Source organism: Delphinapterus leucas, chromosome 19, assembly GCF_059928025.1.
Source record: "Delphinapterus leucas isolate spDelLeu-1000000601 "Yukka" chromosome 19, BTC_Dleu_Yukka2, whole genome shotgun sequence".
In the NCBI taxonomy this organism is placed as follows: Eukaryota; Metazoa; Chordata; class Mammalia; order Artiodactyla; family Monodontidae; genus Delphinapterus; species Delphinapterus leucas.
The window spans coordinates 51,164,872-51,185,338 of NC_143147.1; the positions used below are offsets into that span (position 1 = coordinate 51,164,872).

At 44.3% G+C, this 20,467-nt stretch overlaps 1 protein-coding gene across 7 annotated transcripts in view; it reads right to left on the reverse strand.

The window, feature by feature from the left end:
- STAT3 (signal transducer and activator of transcription 3) overlaps positions 1 to 8,676 on the reverse strand; it is a 63,719-nt gene extending 55,043 nt beyond the window's left edge. For 4 of the 7 annotated variants that reach the window (XM_030762188.2, XM_030762187.2, XM_022558239.2 and 1 more), the window contains exon 1: positions 8,447 to 8,675. The gene's annotated coding sequence lies outside the window, so the exon portion shown is untranslated. Of the gene's footprint in view, positions 1 to 8,446 lie in introns of all 7 variants that reach the window. The other 3 variants (XM_089901294.1, XM_089901293.1, XM_089901292.1) reach the window with 1 other exon arrangement.
- Positions 8,677 to 20,467: the final 11,791 nt, after the last annotated feature.

Here is a 20,467-nt window from a genome sequence, read left to right on the forward strand (position 1 = left end):
AGTGCAGGAGGCCCGGGTTCGATCCCTGGTCAGGGAACTAGATCCCGCATGCTGCAATCAAAGACACCTCATGCTGCAACTAAAGATCCCACACACGGCAACAAAGGTCCTGCCTGCCGCAACTAAGAGCCGGCGCAGCCAAATAAATAAATATTAGAAAAAAAAAAAATGAGGTAGCTAGACTTCTCCCCAGAATTAAATATACGTTTACGGAGGGAAATGTGCACTCTGTTCATTGAAAAGCTACATTTCTAAGCAGTATGCATATGATGGCTAAAACATTAAAAGGATACAGGTACAGATTTATTCATACGTGCCTCAAGACAAACATGATGATACTTACAACACTGCTTTCTGTCTTTAGATTCTGCAGTCTACGCCTATCATTAGGATATTAAATAAATTATGACATCCATAGCCTAGAAGACTACTATGAAGAATTTTTTTTAAAGCAACAATAAACTGAAATTTCCCCTCCAAGTTCTCCTGAGATCACAATACTGAATATTTCATCCCACCCTAAATCCACACTATGCAGATCTTAAAAACATGAGGCGGATATAAACATATTCACATGGAATATTTTCTAAGATAAACAAAGTGACAAAAAGTAAGATACAGAGTTACGCGTATAACTTGCTACTATCTCTGGAAGGAAAAAGAGAGAGAGAATAACACATTTGCTTGTATAACATGCACAATCACTCTAGAAAGATAAGTAAGAAATAGGTAACCAGCTGTCCCTGGGAGAGAGAGTTCAGAGGATAAGGTGAAGGGGAGACTTTCCACTTACTGTACTAATTAAAACCCCACCCCCCCAAATAAGAAAACTGAAATCTGGAACTGAAAAACAAAACTGATACGTCCTTGCTGCAAATCTGTGGTTAAGACTAGCATTCTTAACCTATCTTTCCTAAGGAAAGAGGAAGCAGGTTCATCTCATTCTCCATTACTTGAGAGATACTCACTGGGTTAAAGCATGGAACTCTCATTGCCAAGCTTAGGGTACCCTGAGGTAGAAGGAAGTCATTGGAATCACACAGCTGTACACCGGACACTTCTGACCCAGGACACCTCAGATATTTCTGCAGGATTTTTTTTTAATTAATAAGCTTGACTTTTTAGAGCAATTTTAGGTTCAAAGCAAAATTGAGTGGGAAGTACAGAGTTCACCTAACCTCCCTCACCCCCACCCCTACTGACATCCCCTACCACAGCAGTACATTTGAGAAACAGGAATCTTAAATGGCTCCATGAACCTAGGATTCTTCAACGTAGTAATTAGGACCCTCAAGTGTCCCAGCTGCTTCTACTTACAGGCCACTCTTATTTATGTACTCGAATGAAAAGGGACAATAACACGTGGAATTAAGAATAAATATTGAGGGGCTTCCCTGATGGCTCAGTGGTTGAGAGTCCGCCTGCCGATGTAGGGGACACGGGTTCGTACCCCGGTCCGGGAAGATCCCACATGCTGCGGAGCGGCTGGGCCCGTGAGCCATGGCCGCTGAGCCTGCGCGTCCGGAGCCTGTGCTCCACAACGAGAGAGGCCACAACAGTGAGAGGCCCACGTACCGCAAAAAAAAAAAAAAAATCCCCAGAAGAATAAATATTGAGATTTGGCTTCAGAATGCTTTGATTATTCCACCTGCCCCTGTGCACAAGAGAGTGACCATCCTAATTACGTTCTATTTTGGTTAATGTTTCAATAAACTTGCTTTCCCTAAACCTACTGATAAAAAGAGGCCCAAAGGCAAAGTCGGTCTGAGATTAAATATTTATTGTGTCTAAACCACAAGTAGAAAGAAATTCGAAGGCCGATGATTTTAATGCTAACTCAATGGATGATTGCACTTTGCTTGGTTTAGAGGAGAGGTAATTACACAGCTAACATCTGGGGTTTGAGGTTTTGAGGACTACATTTGGGTGAACTGGGGGGTGGGGGTGAGGAGAGAACAAAAGGAAAGTCTCCTGATTTTAGACTCTGTCAGGAAAAGCGTTTGCTCAAAAGTAAAAACAAAATTAACATTAGAAAAGAAGCGAAAAACATGCATTTTAAGAAGCTTTCACCTAAGCAGGTGCTCAAGGTCACACTCAAATCCTCCAATTCTCATAACAAGAATGCGAGGTCAGGCTGCCACAAACTAATAAAATCAATCAACAAAGCGGGAAAACAGTTCACAGCAGACCAGGCAGGGTTTTCCTAAATCAGGCTCACCTTCAATAATCTCAATCAGTCTTCAGAAACGGCTTCTACAAAAACTACCCAAACATCCCCCTAATAATTTGCACTCCTCCTCCACAATAGGGAAGCCATTTATTTACCAGAAGGTTTACTTTCTCTTTCAAACTCTGCTGGCTTCCTCCTGCCCCACATTCGGCCAAGAAACAGCCGGGAGGCCTTTTCTCTCCAGCCTTCTCTGACCCCAAACTGGAGAGCTGGTGCAAGAGAACCCGTTTCATGAAGGTGCTGAGTGGCTCTTCTTAAACCACAAGGCTGTTTTGAGTATTTGTTTGCAAAGGAAAGTTACAAGACAGGAAAGCAAAGCTAGACTCCTCCAATGAAAACACACGCACGCACGCGCGCGCGCACACACACACACACAGAAGTGAAGGGACAAATCACTTCCCAGCCTCGTACAGATCATTCACTCTACTTAGGATGCTGCCTCACCCCCCCCAAGCTGCATGCTGTCCCACCGTCCTTGCCTGACTCCCGTACCCCTGAAACCTTTCATATTATCTGCACTTTTTGTATCAAGAAGAACTCCAAGGGACTGTTCAAATCCTAAGTGGTCATTAAAATTTAATGTGTTGAATATTACTTCAAATAAATGGGCCACAATCAGAAGACGCAAAGAGACATATGTATGACAAAGGCATCTGTGTAAACAGGAATTTATGGTTTGCCTTGTCTATTCCTTTTACGTGATAGACTTCATTTCCTCCACCACAGTGTAAATCCCCCTCATTCCTATTCATTTAGTTTTTTTCCTATTAGGTTAGAATCTCCTGATTACTCCTTCTTTCCTCTGGGTCATTAAAGGTTACTGTGAATCATAACTGGCCTGACTTTATAGTTAGATAGATATTGCAGGTTTTAATAATAGTAATTATTAAGCACTCCAATTTTAGCTATCTCCCAAGCACTGTGCAAAGTACTTCATATACGTTGCTTCAAATCTTGCTCAATCCTCACAAATCCCTTACAATTGGACCTGGCATTTGCATTTTATGGACAGAGAAACTGAAACCTGGAGAAGTTAAAGCAACTGACCCAAGATCTAAGAGGTGCTGGATCTGGGATTACAGCCCAGGAAGTCTGATCTCATCGCCATTCTTTTAACTCTTATTGCAACTGTGGACCATGAAACCCTCAAACTCACTGCCCAAGCATTTCGACACTACAGTAACAGTTACCTTAGGAAAGTTCAAAACATAAGTTCCTTGTTTGATGTAGTTAAAAAGTCAGGGAAAAGTTCAGTGATTAGGGAAGTCATTTATTCATACGGATGGGGGGGCGTAGCAGAAAGGAAAGCCAGACAATCTAAACCTTATTTTATTTGGGGGGCAGATCTGCCTTCCTTATTATTCTTTTATTAGGCTGTTAAAAAGGAATTTGTGGGGTTTCCCTGGTGGCGCAGTTGTTAAGAATCCACCTGCCAATGCAGGGCACACAGGTTCAAGCCCTGGTCCGGGAAGATCCCACATGCCACGGAGCAACTAAGCCCGCGCGCCACAACTCCTGAGCCTGCGCTCTAGAGCCCGTGCTCTGCAACAAGAGAAGCCACTGCAGTGAGCAGCCTGTGCACCACAGAGAACAGTAGCCCCTGCTCGCCGCAACTACAGAAAGTCCACGCACAGCAACAAAGACCCAACGCAGCCAAAAATAAATAAATAAATTTATAAAAAATAAAAATAAAAGGAATTTGCAATAAAATTGTCCAAGATAAATTGGTAAGTAGAAAAAGCTGCAAAAAAGCTGGAGAAACATACACCAAATAAGACATATATATAAAATATACATAGTTTATATTTCTACAAATATAAATTTATTTACAGTCGCATGCATTACTTTCATAAACAGGACAAAACAAGTTAATGACATTTGAACCCAATTATTAACAGAAGAGAAGGGCTAAGAGCCGTAGCTTCCTTTCCCCTCAGTTCTCCTAAATTAAGAACTTCTACCTATAGCTCCCTGAACACACCATGCTGTTTTAAGGCTCTGCACACTCACGTTCCCTCAGCCTTGAATGTAACTATTCACCACTCAGCTTTGTTGGGAGAATTCCTACCGATCCTACAAAACCATTTTCAGGTGTTCCCATGTGAATACCCCTCTAAGATAAAGCCTTTCTCTCACCCCTAAAAAGAGTTAATCTCCTGGTAATGTATACCAGGCATTATGCTAAGTATTTTACCTGCATTATCTCCTGGAGTCTTCAACAGCCCTAGGAGATAAGTACTGTTATCCTATCCTTTCACAGATAAGAAAACTGAGGTTCAGATTCTGACTAGGAAGTGGCAGATCCAAGATCCAATCCCAGATGTGTCTGACTCCGGAGCCTGACCTCTGAACCACTGTGCTATCATCTTCCCAACCCTAAGTCCATACTGATGCAGCACATACCCCGGCCCGACAACACCACTTCCGGCTCTGTGAAAACAGGGACCATAGTGCATTATCCTTGGATCCTGCCTAGCACAATAGTTGGCTCTCAATATATAATATGCTTGCTGATCTGAACCGAGTTGTGATAATACTGATATAGGAGAACTGACCATAACAGAAATTTTCTTGCATATGCTATTCCTTTTAAAAACTGGAGACATTTCAAACAACTTACCACCAAAGTACCATCTAGCATTCCTGACAGAAGTGCCCCATAGTAAGCCAAGGTTCCTTGTAACAAATGTGTAACCACAATATTACTTTTTTTCATGATAGCCAACAAAGACTGAAGTGTGAAGTAGCCCAGGGGTGTCATCCTGCTGGACCTCACCAAGGCTGCTCCAGGACACCAGGAGTTCTCCAGGATCTGGGGATGTCCTTCAAGTGCTCTTTGGCTGGTTGTTATACATGACCCAAAAGTTATGAGAAATTTTTTTAAATATGGAAGACAGAAAATGTGAGTGGACATTTGTAGCCAATTAAAAATCCTCAAAAAGCACTTCTGCACTTAACAACACAAATCCAATAAGTCAGGACCCCTCTTTTTGAGTGCTGGCCCAGTGTATAAGGTCAGCTTCAGTGACAACTCCCCTAGGGCAGAGGCCATATGTACTGACTTACTTTGTACAAGTTAACCAAGGTCAGGCATGGGGTAGGCACTCCATAATTAAACACCAGTATTCAGCCTCAAAAATCTTTAAATTCATTGGTCTTGCATTCAAGACCTCTTATATGCAGGCACTCCTTCTTCCCTACTTACCTTCCTAATCTACCAGGATTTTGTTTGTGTTATATCACCATACCTCCTCACCCCAAATTCTTTATATCTGTCAAATGCCAACCATTATTTGGGCCCCAGATCAAAGCTCTCAGTTAGCAAGAAGACTTCTAGACAACTGCAAGCCTCATAACCAATCCTTCTACTGAAGACCTGTAGCGCTTAGTGAAGCACTGTCCAACAGAACTTTCTACGATAATGGAAATGTTCTATATCTGTGCTATATGTTTTTTAATATATAATAGCTACCTTGTTGGACAGCACAGGCTTAATGTCTCACCACCTCTTTGAGGAAAACATGTTGCACTACATGGATAAAGCATTTATGAAGCTGCCTCAGTAGACCTCAAGTTCTGTAAACAAGGCGTCTTGTTCCTCATAGCAACTTCCACAAAGTTGTAAAAAGTAAATATTTGTTGATTTGTACATCACCTCTGAGAAAGCCATAAGATTAAAAGGTGCCAGACTCGGCATCTGTAATGATGGCCACCACCTCTGCCCCATCTCACCATCTGAAAGTCAAGATGTGCAGAGGCAGGGAGGAGAAAGCAACTTTCTGGAGACACAAATGACCACTGATCAAGCCACAAGGCACTTTGGTTTAAATGACATTTAGGTCATGACTGTCCTTCACCTACAAACTTGCCTAAATAAATATCTCTTTCCATTAGCAAACAGCTAAATTCTGATGGTAAATTATGCACACTATAACGTTAGCTACTTGTGGGGAGGGACAGATTGGGAGTTTGGGATTGACAGGTACACACTGCTATATTTACAACAGATAACCAACAAGGACCTACTGTATAGCACAGGGAATGCTGCTCACTATTCTGTAATAACCTAAATGGGAAAAGAAATTGAAAAACAATAGATACATGTATATGTATAACTGAATCACTTTGCTGTACACCTGAAACTAACACAACACTGTTAATCAACTATGCTCCAATATAAAATATTTTTTAAAAAAAAAAGTTACTTCCCAAGTTAGCCATAGCAGTTAGATAGGAAACAAAACAAAACAAAACCTAAAAACCTAAGGAAACCCCATTTGTACATCATTTTTCACCTGTTTATTAAATATCTCCCTTGGAGTCTTACAGACTACTGGTGGTATTTCATTGTCTAGGTAAATGTCAGAATTTCACTGACATCTTTCCCAGCAGGGCCTACAGTCACGCTAAATCAAGATCTAATACTTAAGCATAGATAGCCAAAAGCAAACAAAATATACAGAAGGTACAAATTCCACCACTATGACACTCTGCTGCCCCAGGCAAGTGTTTTGTTCCTTTGATCTCAATTTCCTTATCTACAAAACAGAGTTAAGGTTATATGAACTATCTACCCTTTGTGGGTCAAGTCATAACTGTGGATATTTCTACATGGCTATTCTTCCCAAAAGAACTACATATAAAAGATTTATGAATTTTCTAGTGGTTCTTTGTGGTGGATATGCTAGCAGATATAGAGATTAATAAGATCAAGTCTCTAACATCTACATTTTTTGTCTTGTTTTGTTTTGAAGATTTCTTTCCTCCATCCCACTGTGCAAATGTCACTGCAAAAATTCTACTAGTACCCCAGTCTGGCACATGTAATAAGGAAATAAATGTGTTGACTCAGGGAATAGATATATTTAATATAAAACAGAAAATTGGCTGAATCAAGTCATAACACAGTTTAAATCCACATATAAAAGATTGAGATAATTTACTGTTCTGATTTATTCAAACCAATGCTGTATCAGCCCAGCCAGCCAAAAAATTACAACCCACACACAGAATAAATATACCCTTTAGATGCATACACAATAAAAACCAGCAGGGACACATTACATACATTTTTAATACGAATAAGTGTGTCAGTACCATACATCCACCTGATATAACACAGAGGGATGTGGATAAATATGGGAAAAACAACTTGGGTGATGGTTTGAATTTTGCTAACTTAAGTGCAACCACACCCCCAAACACAGGTAAAGTTTGCACACATGACTTTGCCAAGGCCAGCCTGTCTTCGTTTCCCTCTCCTTTGCATTTACCCAAGATGTTGGCTCTGAGACAGAAAACTCCCACTATGGATTGGTTCATTCTGTCCTATGCAATTAAGCAACACGACAATCCAGTAAACGCAAGGGCTCAATTATTTATCTTCTGGCCAAGTTTACCACGTGTTTATAAAAGAACAATGTCAAGGAGGAAATAGGTTTATTTCCCTCTAGAGCTGGCTTGACGGGGGTTTTATTTTGTTTTTTTAGAAGGGGGAGGAGGGAATCACGACTTTAACCTAGAAAAAGACGGGAGGGAATTTAGAAAGAGTACAAGACTGTCAATTTCCCTACAGGAAACTTGATTCTTATGCAATAATCCTACCCACAACCAACCAGTCCATGAGGCTGTAGGGGGAAGACTCCTATTCCTACCTCCTCCAGGGGGGCACAGCTGGCTCCTAAAGGAGCGGGAACAGGGCAAGGCGGAGGAAGTGGCTCAGACGGGAGCCGCCGGGAGCCGCCGGGCCCCGCCGGGGGGCGGGGAGGAGGCGCTTGCCAACCCGCCCCACCAACCTCTGTGGAGATCTCCGCCGGCGTGACAGTCGCTCCTGTGGCCGGAACGTCCCCAGAGCCCCAGGGAGCAGGAAGTTGGGGGGCTGTCCCTCACTCCTGCCCCCCCACCCTAGAGTGCCCTCGCCCCACAGTCCTCCCCCTCCAGCCCATTCTCTCTTCCTCGGCGTCTCCCCTTTCTCCAAAGAACGAAACTTCCTTCCAGCGCACCCTGTCCCTTCAGAGGCCGGCTCCTGTCATCCCGGGGAGCTGTCCCTTCAGAGCTACCCTCCGTTTCTCCTCGTATCCCCCCGACCCACTGAAGTTTCCATCCACTACTCCCCCAAACACCCCAGAGGCTCCCAGCGCCCGCCCCCCGCCCCCGCCCGGGGATGCCCAGGCCTGGAGGCCGTCGGGGGGCAGCCCCACCCTTAATCCCCTTCACCTGCTGCTCGGGCTGAGGCCCGACTGGCCGGGGCTGCGCTTGCGCCGGGGTGCGGGCCGCGGGATCCCTCAGGCCGCGGAGTCTCGCCTAGCAGATGTGGGGTAAGCGCCGAGCTGGGGTTCTTGTCAAGGATCCGGTTCGGGCTCGCTCCCTCCGCGGCGACGTCAGAACCCCAGCCTCCCCCACCAGTCTACGCTGCCCCAGCTCCGGAAACCGCTGAATTACAGTCCCTTCAGCCAATCCCCGCCCAACCCCGCCGGGCCGTGACACGCCGCTCATGCATAATTCATGAGACAACCAGTTTTCTTGGTCACCCAGAGGCCCTGGTGAGTGTACTGTACAACTGATGCCCCACCCACCGGCCAATAAGAAGAGCCTCTTGGAGAAAGGGCGGAGCCAATAGAAGGCTGGGAACGCCCCTGTTCTGGCTGTTCCGAGGGCTTAGTGCTCCTCCCTCCGTAACAGCAGGAGAAGAACCAAGGCCTTGGGCAGAGAGGTTCGGGGGGAGGGAGGGAAGATGACCGGAATGTCCTGCTGAAAACTCAGCTGAGTTCCTGGCAGTGCGTGACGTCAAGACACTTTAAATGGCCCTGATGCGGCTCTCTTCTGCCTGCTCTCCCTTTTCCCGGCCCTTGACACCACGTGGGGGCGAGGTCGGGAGCCACTTACCACGTGGGAATCAGCCAGTTAGACAGTCCCCAGGTATCGCCAGATCCTCTAGGGGCCCAACGCCTGAATTGGGTTTCTGGGCACAGCAAAAAGAACATGGGTGACTCCCGCCTGCTTTGAACTTCAGTTTCTGCGTGAGTCGGGACACACACACCCGGAAACATGACGTGGAAATAGAGTAATTACTAGAGTGCGTGGGGAGAGGGTAGTGGATTTAACCCAGTCCTGCGTTCCGTCTTCGCTTCGAGCATCAAAGGCCAACGGCTCGCACACTGGCCGGTTCAAGGGAATGAGGAGACAGTACAGATGAAGAATGACACATATACACATTGTTTTTATGCGTCTGAGTTGAAATACTTGAAATGGTGTGCCTTTTTCTTTTTCGCCTTATCTACTTCAAATGCAAGTTTTACTGCATTAAAACTAGTAGTTTATAGGAAATGTAGACATTTTACCTTACATAATAGAGGATGTACTTTGCATAATGGTGTGATTTTGTGTGTGTGTGTGTGTGTGTGTTAAGACTATCAAGGTTTTTAAAAAATAACAGCTATTAGTGTTTGTTTGTGTTTGTTGTGTTTGTTTAGTACAAAGAGGTAGTAAGATGAAATCTAAAAAGGGCCTGTTATCTCACCACCCAAATAAACCCTGATGACAGTTTTTTCAATGAAAGTCACACGTTTGTGGTTAGAAAATTCAGACAGTTAAGAAAAGTCAAAAATTAAAACTGAAAATCTCCCCCCTTCCCCCACCAATCCTTCTCCCCAAGGATAGCTATTCTTATTAATTTCTGGTGAGAAAACCAATGACTCCTAACCGTTGGGGGATCATAGATACTTCTGAGAGTTTGCTGGTGACTATGGAGTCTAGTCCCAGAAATATTCAGCATGAGCTTTTACTCACAAATTCTCCTGGTTCCCCAATTTAGACCCTTGGACCACCTTATATGCAAGTGAGAGGTGAGAGCATCTATAGGGCAACTGATAGGGTCACTCATGGTGGGATTGAGAGTTTCCTATTGCCCTCCTGTAGACCCAGCCCAGCGTGGAAATTGCTATATGTGTCTGTAGTGTGTGTGTGTGTGTGTGTGTGTTGGTGGCTGCATTTATCTTAATCTTCACTTCAGGACAGATATCCCCCACCTTCCACTTCACCTAAACTCTGCTTTAGCTGTACTCTCCCATGCAGTTGACTACCTCCTTAACAATATAGGGTCTGGGACTTCCCTGGTGGTGCAGTGGATTTGAGAGTCCACGTCTCATAACTTTGTTCCATCCACCCAAACCCTGCCCTCCTCCCTGACTCCTCTGCAGCTGGCCTTTGTTTCCCTCACTGCCCTCCGCTCAATTCACATGGAACATCTAGCCCTGAATCTATCTGTTCCACCTACAAAAGCTCCCTCCAGCCCAGCCACTGGCCTTTCTCCGTACCGCCAAGGCTGCCCTTGGCTTAAAGTCAGCAGTTTCTCTCACTTGAGCCAATGCTTTGATCTGAACTCCCTTTTCCAGTCTCATCCCCTCCATCCCACACACCCGAAGTTCCCACACTGAATTTATCACCTTCCTCCAAACATTTCTACACCTTCTGTAACTTCATGCCTTTGCAAATCTCCTTGCTTCCACCCGGAATATCTTCTCTTTCCTCATTCTCTACCTGAGAACTCTTACTCAGTCTTCAAAGCCGGGTTCCCACATCACCGCCTCCAGGCTTTCTGAGATTCTTCCTAGCAAAATTGATCTCTTCTGCTGGACTCCTTTAGCAGGTTGTTTCCCCATCCAGTTTGGCATTCTCCACATTGGACTCTAATGAATCCACTTGTTAGCCTACTTCCTGCTAAATAAAATTAATGATTAACATTCATAAAACAATCACCACTTTCCAGGAACTGTGCTAAGCTTTTTACATAGATTATCTTGTTTGATCCTCACCAAAACCCTGTGAGGTAGGTACTGTCATAATTCTCATTTTCCACTAGGAAACTATGGCCGAGAAAGTTGAAAGACTGGTCCAGGGTCCCACAGATAGAGATTACAGGCAAACTCAGAATGAGAATCAGGTCTGGCTGCCTCCAAAGCCTGGACTCTTTGCCCACATATGCTTGAAAACATTTCCCCTAAGCTTCTGGTTCCTGGAAGCCGAAACCCTTTCATGCTCGCTTTCGTAATCCCAGCATCCAGCCCAGAACTCACCTAAGCCTGAGTCAATGAAATATTAATAAACTTGTTGAATAATCATATTAGCAACAGCTAACACATGGAGTGTTTACTGTGCACACGTCCCTGCTTCTGAGCATGTATTATGTAACTCATCTATTAACTCATTTAATCCTTAAAATAACTCCTTGAGGAGGATACTCTGATTTTACAGATGAAGAAAATGAGGCTTATCCAAGGTTAAGTGACTTACCCAAGAACACAGAGCTGGTAAATGACAGTCAGGGTTCAAATCCAAGAGTGTATTTTGTTTTGTTTTGTTTTGTTTTCACGGTACGCGGGCCCCTCACTGTTGTGGCCTCTCCCGTTGCGGAGCACAGGCTCCAGACGCGCAGGCTCAGCAGCCATGGCTCAGGGGCCCAGCCGCTCCGCGGCATGTGGGATCCTCCCGGACCGGGGCACGAACCCGTGTCCCCTGCAACGGCAGGCGGACTCTCAATCACTGCGCCACCAGGGAAGCCGGTTTTTTTTTTTTTTACTCATTTTTGGCTGTGTTGTGTCTTCGTTGCTGCGTTCGCGCTTCCTCTAGTTGCAGTGAGCGGGGGCTACTCTTCGCTGCGGTGCGCGGGCTTCTCATTGCAGTGGCTTCTCTTGTTGCTGAGCATGGGCTCTAGGCGCACAGGCTTCAGTAATTGTGGCATACAGGCTTAGTTGCTCCGCGGCACGTGGGATCTTCCCGGACCAGGGCTCAAACCCATGTCACCTGCATTGGCAGGTGGATTCTTAACCACTGCACCACCAGGGAAGTCCCCAAGTGTGTTTCATTGGAGAGCCTGAATAGCTGCTCTTCCTTGACTTCATCTCCAGGCTCAAACTTCCTTTTGGATCCCCAAGGAAGGAAGGGTCTAAAGGAGGGGAAAAGATGATGCCCCCACCCTCTACCCATCAAGTGAATAAAGGCAGAGTGCAGAAGCCCAGCCCATTCAAGCCCATGGTGGTTTATAAACATGTCTGCAAATCATTTGACACTTCTCCCATCTAAAGGTAGACTCTCATTCCACATCAGGAGTGACTCCCTTCTAATAAATAGAATACAATGGATTTGATACTACATGACTTCTGAGGTTAGGTCATAAAAGGCGATACAGTGTCCACCTGACTCTTTCTCTTGGAACACTCACCCTTGGAACTTAGCCACCATGTTGTAAGGAAGCCCAAGCTATATGTAGCGACCTTGTGAAGGTGTTCTGGCCAATAGTCCAGCTAAGGCCTAGCTGACAGCAAGCATCCATCGTGAGTCAGCCAGACTCCAGATGATTCCAGCCCCCAGTTTTCAAGCCACCCCGATGGAGGCCAAACAGAGCAGAAATGAGCCATTTTTGCTGAGCCTTACCCAAATTACAAATTCATAAGCAAAATAAATGTTGTCATTGCTTTAAGCCACTAAGTTGTTTGTTTGGTTTTTTTCTTTAATTGAGGTAACACTGGTTTATAACAATATATAAGTTTCACATGTACATTATATTTCTACTCCTATATACCCTATAGCCTACTTACCACAAAAAATTTAGTTTCCATCCATCATCATACAGTTGATCCCCTTTACCCATTTTGCCCTTCCACTCTGGTAATCACTACTCTGTTCTCTGTATCTGCCTGTTTGTTCTCATTTGGTTTGTTCATTTATTCTGTTTCTTTCTTTGTTTATTGTATTCCACATATGAGGGAAATCATTTAGTAATTTGTCTTTCTCTGTCTGACTTATTTCACTTAGCATAATACTCTCAAGGTCCACCCGTGTTGTTGCACATGGCAAGAACTCATCTTTTTATGGCTGAGTAATATTCCATAGAGTGTGTGTGTGAGTGTATGTGTGTGCATGTGTGTGTGTATACCACATCTTCTTTATCCATTCATCCTTTGATGGGCACTTAGGTTGTTTCCACATCCTGGCTATTGTACATAATGCCACAATTAACATAGTGGTGCATATACCTTTTCAAATTAGTCTTTTTGTATTCTTTGGATAAATACCCAGAAGTGGGATTGCTGGATTATATGTTAGTTCTGTTCTTAATTTTTTGAGGAACCTCCGTACTTTTTCCCATAGTGGCTGCACCAATTTACATTCCCACCAACAGTGTATGAGGGTTCCCTTTTCTCCACATCCTTGCCAACACTTGTTATTTTTTGCCTTTTTGATAATAACCATGCTAACAGGCATGAGGTGATATTTCATTGTGGTTTTGATTTGCATTTCCCTAATAATTAGTGATGTTGAACATCTTTTCATGTGCCTATGGCCATCAACAGGTATGTCTTCTTTGGAAAAATGTCTACTCATCTTCTCTGCCCATTTTTATTTTTTTATATATATATATAGTTTTATTGAGGTGTAGTTGATTTACAATGTTCTGTGATTCCATAATTCTTTTTTTATACACCTTTATTGGAGTATAATTGCTTCACAATGCTGTCCTAATTTCTGTTGTACAACAAGGATGTATGAGTTCTTTCTATGTTTTGAATATTAATCCCTTGGATATATCATTTGCAAATATCTTCTCCCATTCTGTAGGTTGTCTTTTCATTTTGTTGATGGTTTCCTTTGCTGTGCAGAAGTTTTTAGTTTGATGTAGTCTCATTTATTTTTCTTTTCTTTTCTTTTTTTGTCCATGCCATGCAGCTTGTGGGATCTTAGTTTGCCAACCAGGGATCGAACCCAGCCTGGCAGTGAAAGTGCCAAGCCCTAACCACTGCACCGCCAGGGAATTCCCTCATTTGCTAATTTTTGCTTTTGTTTCCCTTGCCTGAGGAGTTATATCTAGAAAGCTATTGCCAAGACCAATGTCAAAGAGTATACTGCCTATGTTTTCTTCTAGGAGTTTTACAGTTTCAGGTCTTACATTCAAGTCTTTAATCCATTTTGAGTTGATTTTTGTGTATGGTGTGAGACAGTGGTTTAGTTTCATTCTTTTGCATGTGGCTGTGCAGTTTTCCCAACATCATCTATTGAAGAGACTGTCCTTTTTCCATTGTATGTCCTTACTCCTTTGTTGAATATTATTTGTCCGTATATGTGTAGATTTATTTCTGGGCTCTCAATTCTATTCCACTGATCTATGTATCTGTTTACTGCCAGTACCATGCTATTTTTTAAATTAATTATTTATTTATTATTTATTTATTTATTTGGCTACGCCAGGTTTTAGTTGCAGCACACGGGATCTTCATTTTGGCATGCAGGATCTTTTAGTTGTGGCATGTGTGATCTTTAGTTGTGGCATGCAAACACAGTTGTGGTAGGCGGGATCTAGTTCCCTGACCAGGGATCAAACCTGGGCTCCCTGCATTGGGAGCACAGAGTCTTAACCACTGGCCCACCAGGGAAGTCCCCAGTACCACGCTATTTTGATTACTATGGCTTTGTAATATAGTTTGAAATCAGGAAGTGTGATACCTCCAGCTTTGTTATTTTTTTCCTCAGGATTGTTAAGCCACTAAGTTTTGGGATGGTTTGTTACACAGCAATAGGTAACTGATAAGTGTCCATTTATCACTTCAGAGAGACTTAGGAACTATAATCTAGATTAGGAACTGAGACTGATGAATTAGCAGTAAAACTCTAATTCAAGAAGGCGGCCTGGGGCTTCCCTGGTGGCGCAGTGGTTAAAAATCCGCCTGCCAGGGCTTCCCTGGTGGCGCAGTGGTTGAGAGTCCGCCTGCCGATGCAGGGGACACAGGTTCGTGCCCCGGTCCAGGGAGATCCCACATGCCGCGGAGCGGCTGGGCCCGTGAGCCATGGCCGCTGAGCCTGCGCGTCCGGAGCCTGTGATCCGCAACGGGAAAGGCCACAACACTGACAGGCCCACGTACGGCAAAAAAAAAAAAAAAAAAAATCCACCTGCCAATGCAGGGGACACAGGTTCGAGCCCTGGTCTGGGAAGATCCCACATGCCATGGAGCAGCTAAGCCCCTGCGCCACAACTACTGAGCCTGCACTCTAGAGCCTGCAAGCCACAGGTACTGAGCTCACATGCCACAACTACTGAAGCCCACATGCCTAGAGCCTGTGCTCCGCAACAAGAGAAGCCACCACAATGAGAAGATCGCTCACCGCAACGAAGAGTAGCCCCCACTTGCTGCAACTAGAGAAAGCCTGTGCACAGCAACAAAGACCCAGTGTAGCCAAAAATACATAAATTACATTAAATTAAAACAAAAAAGAAGAAGGCCCGGCAAGGAAGAGAAGGTTTAGAGAAGACTCTCAGGGGTGGCAAAGGGGGCAATGGGCAACTTGTGTGGGTGATGAGACCCCCATGGGACTCAGCAATAGAAAGGCTCACACAGGGCTGCCCGACTCACCCTCACTAAAATCACAGGGAAGAGCAGGTCTGTGCAACATGAATTCCTTGGGCTCCTACTTTCTGTCTGCAAAAACGCTTCTCAGGCATCATCATGCAAGCAGCTCTCTTCTCTCTTGTCTAAAGAACAGTCCTCCCTACTCACTATTTTTCAAGGCTAAGCGCTTTTCCTATGCTGCTTAAAACATCATTCTTACCATGTCATTTCCATGGGGCTTACGAAAAAGGAGTTCTCCTTTCTCATCCCTTTCAAGGCCCCGCCTATCCCACCAAACTCCTTCCTGCTTACTAAATTCCAGCCAGTCCATTTCCATCTCAGGGCCTTTGCACATGCCCTTCTTGTTCCTTCTCTAGCTCTGGCATGGCTAGTTCCTTCTCACCCTTATGGTCTCACCTGCTCGGAGAGACCTTTTCTAACTACCTCCACCTAAGGTTACTCCTAGGAACTTCAGTCTCTATCTCTATGTGCTGTTTCTTGTGGAACTCTTATCATAATTCTCATTTTATTTATCTGTTTACAGTTTCATTTTTTAAAATTATTTATTTATTTATTTGGTTGCATTGGGTCTTAGTTGTGGCAGGCAGGCTCCTTGGTTGTGGCTCACTGGCTCCTTAGCTGCAGCTCGTGAACTCTTAGTTGCAGCATGCATGTGGGATCTAGTTCCTGGACCAGGGATTGAACCTGGGCTGCCTGCATTGGGAGCATGGAATCTTAACCACTGCACCACCAGGGAAGTCCCTGTTAACAGTTTCTTATCTGTCTTCCTCATTATACTGTCAGTTCCAGGAAGATGGATCTTGACTGTTTACTGCTCCCTTATTTCTCCAGTTCAGGGCACATAGTAGGTACTCAATAAACACATGGACTAAATGGAAGTCCTCTTGGTCCCACCCCACCCCCTCTGAGCTTTATCCGTTCTCCTCGCCCTCCGGACCTTTTCCATTTATTCCCTCTCTCTGTCTCTGAAGATGCTCCTTCTTTCCCATCATGGCCCCCATGTCCTCACCCCCACTTGCTGCACCAAGGTGGCTTTTGCCCTCTCCTCTCCATAGGACAGGGCTCTTAAAGGCCACTAGGGACCTCCTCCTCACCAAAGCTGATGTCTTCTTCTCGGTCATTCACTTTATCTAACTTTGCTGTAGAATCTGGTACTGCCGATCATCCCCCTTCCTCCCTCCTAGGCATTCTTTCCTCCCTCAACCATCACAACGGTTAACAGAAGCAATTGCATTAACTAGAAAGCTGATGGAAGCTGAAGCGAGACACACAGAGTTTGAATCCTGGCTCTGACACAGAATAAATAGTGCAACCCTGGGCAATCAACACCCTCATCTTCAAATCGAGAACCTAATTCTGACCTTGGTAAGTGTGCATTAAAGCGTTCTTGATCGGATGCTACTCTCAAATTAAGTGTGCAACACGACAAATAAGAGCCAGGTCATGGCAGTGTCCACTGCTCAGGCAGCCCACCTACACAGCAGTGTGACCCTGGGCCAGTTGCTTAACCTCTCTGATCCTCAGTTTCCTCATCGACAGAACAGAGACTATGAGAGCACCTACCTCACAGGTTGTCGTGAAGATTAAAGGAGGTAACCTGCAAAGCGTTCAATACAGTGTTAGCTATGATTATCTTATGCAAAAAAAAAAAACAACACTAAAAAAACAAGGGCAGTGTGGGAGAAACTTATTGGAAAGAATCTGAGATCTCTCTCAAATTCCAATAAAGACTTGAACGACCACACCTTATAAAGGACAATTCCAGGAACCTCACCAGAAGGAGTTAGTGGAAGTCCCACTAAACTCTGCCCTTCCCTTGTCATGACTTGACTTGAGGCTCCTACTGAAATGTTCAGTCTCTAACTATGGCAACAAATGCCTTTGAAGGGTAAGCAAAGGTTCCAAATGTTTTTAATCACTTGTGTTTTTATGCTACCACTTCAAGCATTCTTTTTCATTTGATTCATCTGACTGAGATTAAATATCCAATTTCCTGGTAAATGTAGGCTCAAAATTCTAAATTGCTGGCAGAGAAGATGGCATTGGCCCAGTCAGGCATCCTTTACAAAGTAGCTAAGGACAGGGGCAGGGGACCTGGTCACCCAGCAGAGACAAAGCCCTGGAGGGAGGGGGCGGGGGTTTTCCAAGCAGAGGGACATCCAATACACATCTGAATTACATGAGATCATGTTTATGAAAGTGCCCTGCACCCAGTAAGATGTCCTTCTCCCTCTCCAACCATCCCACAGTCTACTTTGCTGTTCCCCCAGCCCCCTCCATCCTCTAAAGGTGGGCGCTCCTGCTTTAATTCTAAAATCCATCCTCAAAAGAATTTTAAAAACAAAGATAAATAAATAAAGTAAAATCCATCCTCTTCTCTCCCTAACTCCCTCTCTCCCTTGGCAAACTCATTTATTCCTAGCACTTCAAAGACCACCCCTCTTCTGATAACTCTTTTATGCTGAGTCTTATAAGGTACAGATAAACTACTTTCTCAGGTCCACAGCAACTTCCTCTGTAAAACAACTCCTACGTTTTCTTATCTATAAAACAAGACCTTTTGGGAATTCCCTGGCTGTCCAATGGTTAGGGCTCCGTGCTTTCACTGCCGAGTGCCTGGGTTCGATCCCTGGTCAGGGAGTTAAGATCCCGCAAGCCACACAGCCAAAAAATAAATTAAAAATAAAACAAAACTCTTTTTGGTCTAACATTCCATAATTCTCGTAACCGTTCCTCAATCATGCCTTCAGCGTTCCTGCCTCTTTGCCTTTCCACACACTGTTCCCTTTGCTTGGAGGACTTTCCCTGTCCCACATCACTACTTATATTTAATTAACATGTATTGAGTATCTGCTATGTCAATAGATACTTCTTGGGTCCTGCCTGGCTCACAATAAGTCCTCCTTTCCTGGGAATTGCCCCCTTCACTCCCCAGTCATATGCTGGAGTGGGTCCCTTCAGCCATGTCTGTATTCCATGGTCCTGTCCTCCTGGCCATAGATTATTAAACCCGGGGTGAACACATGTTTACTCGTTTAATCAGATTCCCTATGCCAGGAATTTGGAATTTGAAACTGAGAGACACAGAGCCTGGGAGCCCTTAGAGCTGAGTTGCATTAATGTCAGCACTTTCAAGAGGGCCATCCATCAACTCCCTCTCAGAAGTCCCTGGAGATCCCCTGATTCCTACTCTTCCCAGCCTTGGAGTCCATGGGATAACTTGGCGGGCTTCCCATATAAGTTCCTTTTTGCTCTTTTGGCCAATGTTCTTTTCTTATGCTTTCAACCAAATAACATTAACCAGTGCAATCGTATACGAGACACGGTTAGGCTCTGGTGACACAAAAATCAAGTAAAATATGGTCTCTGCCCTTCAGCAACAAGTATTTAAAATCCTACCCTGTGTTAAGGATTGTAACTCAAAAGCCCCCTTTCTCCTTAAGCTTCCCCATATGCCCCACGCGGATGGATCTGTCTTCGATGTATTGATGTTGCATTTTGTTTTGCCTCTCTTACAGTCACATCACTTGGAGTTATTTTGAATATCTGCCTCTCCCCCTAACTGCAAACTCTTTCAGATCAAGAGCTAGATATGTCGTCTTTGTAGTCTCTCAGCTCCTAGCGCAACATCACAAACAGATCATCGGGAAAGAACACCTGTCGCTTTGTTGGCCCCTTAGCCTCTCTCCTTCCTCTGACAGCAACCCAATTTTCCTTTGGGAAATGAGCCTTCCTCCACTCTCGGTTCCACCTTGCAAGTGGGTTCTAGAAATGGTCCATGACCTAGATTTGGTCATGAGGCACAGTGATTTGAATATGTGACCTATCAGGGCCATATCTGAGATTCTGGAAAGATTTGGAAAGAAACCCTCTTAACTGAGGTTGTTGAGCTGTTCAGCCATAAGCCTGCAGCTATGGATGGTCATCTTTGCCAACACATGTGGAAAATCTGACTGTTAATGAAACAAACACAGCAGAGAAGAGGAGGCAGGAAGAGAGAGAAATTCCTAATGACATTACATCAGAACTTGCAACCAGACACCCCTGGACCTATCACTGGGAACTTTTTCAATTACATTAATTCCCTCTATGTTTGTTTTCCACTTTGGTTTGTTTGTATGTTTGTTTGTTTTGTTTTAACATCTTTATTGGAGTACAACTGCTTTACAATGATGTGTTAGTTTCTGCTTCATAACAAAGTGAATCACCTATACATATACATGTATTCCCATATCCCCTCCCTCTTGCGTCTCCCTCCCACCCTCTCTATCCCACCCCTCTAGGTGGTCACAAAGCACAGAGCTGATCTCCCACTAGCTATCTATTTTACATTTGGTAGTGTATATATGTCCATGCCACTCTCTCACTTCGTCCCAGCTTACCCTTCCCCCTCCCCGTGTCCTCAAGCCCATTCTCTACATCTGCGTCTTTATTCCTGTCCTGCCCCTAGGTTCTTCAGAACGATTTTTTCTTTTTAGATTCCATATATATGTGTTAGCATGCGGTATTTGTTTTTCTCTTTCTGACTTCCTTCACTCTGTATGACAGACTCTAGGTCCATCCACCTCACTACAGATAACTCAATTTTGTTTCTTTTTATGGCTGAGTAATATTCCATTGTATATATGTGCCACATATTCTTTATCTATTCATCTGTCGATGGACACTTAGGTTGCTTCCATGTCCTGGCTATTGTAAATGGAGCTGCAATGAGCATTGTGGTACATGACTCTTTTTGAATTATGGTTTTCTCAGGGTACATGCCCAGTAGTGGGATTGCTGGGTCATATGGTAGTTCTATTTTTAGTTTTCTGAACCTCCATACTGTTCTCCATAG